Raw genomic sequence first — 3,740 nt, forward strand, 5'->3', positions numbered from 1 at the left:
AAGAGGGGACCGGCATCCCTGGATCAGCATGTTTGTAAGAAGATAGCATGGGTCAGGAATTCATGCTTACAAGATAGTCTGAGCAAGTAGAGTGGCCGTAAGAGATTTAGGGTAATGTCACGGGTAGCCGGGGACAAGAAACATGAGCCGTTCCAAAGGAAAACCCAAAGCAAGTGTCTGTCTCCCAAATGCTAAGGAGACAGCTGCCACTGACACAGCCAATGCCAGGCAACTGTAGTTCACCAGAGAATTTGTGTTGACTTTGAAAATTGTGCCAAAAGGAAAAAAAAAAAAAGGCTCTTCTAGGAATTACATTGTGGATTCAAGAAGCTAGATCGCATTCTGTCTCTATTCACTCCCTTGTAGAACTAGGTTGTCAATATAAGGGAAAAAATGATAACCTGAAAAAAAAAACCCCAAAAAACCTTGAGACATGTAAACAATCCCGGTGAAATTGGCTACCTGACTCACTTTGAATGAGTGAATGTAAGCATGAAATGAAATCTAGGATCCTGGCTGATGGAGGGCAGGCTTAACCAAATACTCTGTGCTTTTCATTTAGAAAATGAGAAGAGATTTATTTTGTAGAGGGAAGAAATCAAATCTGTTGTGGATTTTTTTTTACCGGTGGTTGCCAGCATAACAGTGTTCGAAATATGGAGGACGAAGACCTTTATACATCTTCTGTAGGACTGGATTGAAAGTTTTGGAATACAGAGATATGTCTATATTCAGTGAAGAACAAAGAGAGACCGCAAGTCTCTGAATCAGCTGAAGGAACACAGAGTGAGGGAGTAGATGGAAACAACTGGACCAATATTATTCAATATAATTTATCCAAGATGTTCAGGGGAGGCGAGTAGGGTATTTCAAGTAGGGTGTTAGGTATGCAAATAACTGGGTATTTCAGAAAGACTGAGAATTTACAGCAACAACAAAAAGGCATTCAGATGGCGTTCAGATGGTGATAGAGAAGACAACAGAGAAAAACAGGCATCTGGGAAATACACGAGAAACTCCGCTTAGAACCACTTGGGAAGCGTTGATGGCCTCTTCTCAGGAGAGCAGAGTTAACCTCAACTGTCTTGCGGGACTCACGGCTTAAAGAGAGCTTCATGCTCTAGTCTGCAGGGGACAACACATTTCCATGAAGCATCTGATTGTTTATTTGGAAAAATGGGCAGAGTCCATTTTGGATACCATTCACAGAGGCACGCCATTTCAGAATACGAGTGTGAACAAAGTTCTTCGGGAGGTCTGCGGGGAGAAACATCAAGTCTGCTTGCCATTCATGAAGAGGGGGTGAATGGCAGAGCTGGGCTTTGATGGGGGACAAGGCTGTTTGCCATGGAGGGCACGGCATGAGAAAATTTGAGAAAGCCGAGAAGGTTTTGTGTCCATTGTCATCTTTTCACGTTTAGTAGACCATGTACAGTTAGTTGTCTCTTATTGGGGCGGAAAAAGGCTACCATTTCCAAAGAATGAGGGGAATGTGAAAGAGTAAGAGTACCGCAAAGGCCTTGTGAATAAAAACTACGTCCAAGAGAAAACAACAATAGCTTCTGAATATTCTGTTCCCTAGAGCGTGGGCCTGGGTTTGAATCCTGGGCTCTTTGGTTTATTAGCCATGTGATCTCTCATAAATAAAGTAAATAAATTACTTTATTGTTAATTTACTTTATGTGAGCTGCGGTTTTATATCCTATAAGTTGGAATTAAAGATACATATGTCATTGTGATAGAGAATAAATTGTGATGCAGAATAAATGAGATAATACACATAAGGAACTTAGTATAGCTTCTAGCAAATGCAAAGTGATCAGTCGTAGGAGCTGGTAACTCTCCAGTGAATTGAATTGACCAGTTGGAGTAAAGAGATATCTCAGGCTCATATTCTATTTTTCTTGCCTCAGTTTCAGAATTGGTCATTTCTCTAATATCTGTCTTTCTATGCATACACATATATCTAAATATGAGCAGTCTAAGAGTACCCAGTGTTTAATTAATTACTTCTCATTAACTTGGTGGCCGAAGTTAATTACACAGAAATAGGTAATAAATATAATAGAGGAGACTCCACAGAAATAAACACTTGGGTTACTTAAAACTGAGTAAAGAAATAAAGGAATAAATTATTCAAGGATAGAAAGGTAAAATCTATACTGTCATCATCCCAAATGTTATAGTTTTTCATCTGAAAAGGCCCGTGACTCTAGAGACAAATAAATAGAATTACTCTAGATCTTGGCAAAATTTATCAAGATAAAATGGCAACCCCCAAATTGATTGCATTTATATAATCCAGCAGCAAGTATTTTGAAAATATAATGTTTTAAATGACAGCCTTTACTAAAACATCCAAGAAAGAAAATACTAAAGAATAAATTTAACAAGTAAAGTGCAAGATCTTTATAGAGGTTGTACAATTATGTTAAAAGAAATGTTAAATAAATGGAGAGATAAGTTATGTAAGTGGATAAAAATACGAATTATATAAGCATGTCCATTATCCTTGAATTAAATGTATAAATAGATGCTATCCAACTTGAATCCCAGCAGGAATTTTTGTGGTTTGGGGTTCTTACCACTATAGGATCAGAAATACCTTATTTTAAGATTAGGGGAAGCAAGTTGTTAATTAACTGAGGATTTGTATTGATTTGTTGGCATTTGGTGGGGGAGGGTTAGGGAGTGATTTGATAGACCTATTGATATACAAAAGTATTACCTTGAACTGTATGAAATTGCCATTTTTGGTTTTTCAATTAGCAATAATCGCGCCTCGGATAAACCTCATTGGCTACGATACTGCCACTGCGCAAAGCTGCCATTTTTGGTTTTTAACAAGGTCTCCTTTTGGCAATTTTGTATGCTTTCCATCTAATACATAGTTTGTTAACGTTTACTGGGAATCAACAAAATATATGCTTTTAAAAATCAATAACGGCTCCACAAAGTAGGTATAGAGGGATCTTATCTCAGTACAATAAAGGCAATCTATGAAAAGCCCACAACTTACTTTATAATCAATGGGGACAAAGTGTAGGCTTCGACTCTAAGGTCTGATACAGGCATGGATACTCACCCCACCACTTCTTTGCAAAATATTGCTGGCAGGCCGAGCCAGAGCACTTAAACAAGAAAACGAAATAAAATGCATTCAAATCAGAAAGGAAGCAAAATTATCTGGTTGCAGAAAGTATGATCATATATGTGGAAAACCCTAAAGACTCAACAAAAATCTGTTAGAACTAATAAATTCAGTAACATTGCAGGATACGAAGTCAAGACATAAGTCAATTATGTTTCCTTAAACAGACAATGAACTATCCAAAAAATGGAATTGAGAAAGCAATCCCATTCAAAACAGCGACAAAATAATGAAATACTTCGGAACAAACTTAACCAAAGAGATGTAAGGCTTGCACTGTAAAGATTATAAAACATTGACGAAGGAAACCAGAGAAGACACAGGTGAACGGAAAAACATCCTGTGTTCATGGATTGGCAGGATTAATATTGTTAGCATGGCCATACTACTCAAAGTAATGAAAAGATTCAGTGTAATCCTTAGCAAAACCCCGAGTAGTCAAAGTGACCTTAAACAAGAAGAACAAAGCTGGAGGTATCACACTTCCTGATTTCAAAATAATACAATTCTACAGCAATCCAAACAGCCTAGTGCTGGTATACAAACAGACATATAAGCCAGTGGAACAGAACAGAGAGCCCAGCAATCA

General features: G+C 37.8%; 1 pseudogene; it reads right to left on the bottom strand.

Annotated features, from left to right (window-relative positions):
• Positions 1–2,704: 2,704 nt before the first annotated feature.
• LOC132684524 (U4 spliceosomal RNA) lies at positions 2,705–2,826 on the bottom strand (annotated as a pseudogene).
• Between the last annotated feature and the right edge of the window lie 914 nt (positions 2,827–3,740).

This window comes from Panthera onca, chromosome C2, assembly GCF_046562875.1.
Source record: "Panthera onca isolate mPanOnc1 chromosome C2, mPanOnc1 haplotype 2, whole genome shotgun sequence".
NCBI lineage: Eukaryota > Metazoa > Chordata > Mammalia > Carnivora > Felidae > Panthera > Panthera onca.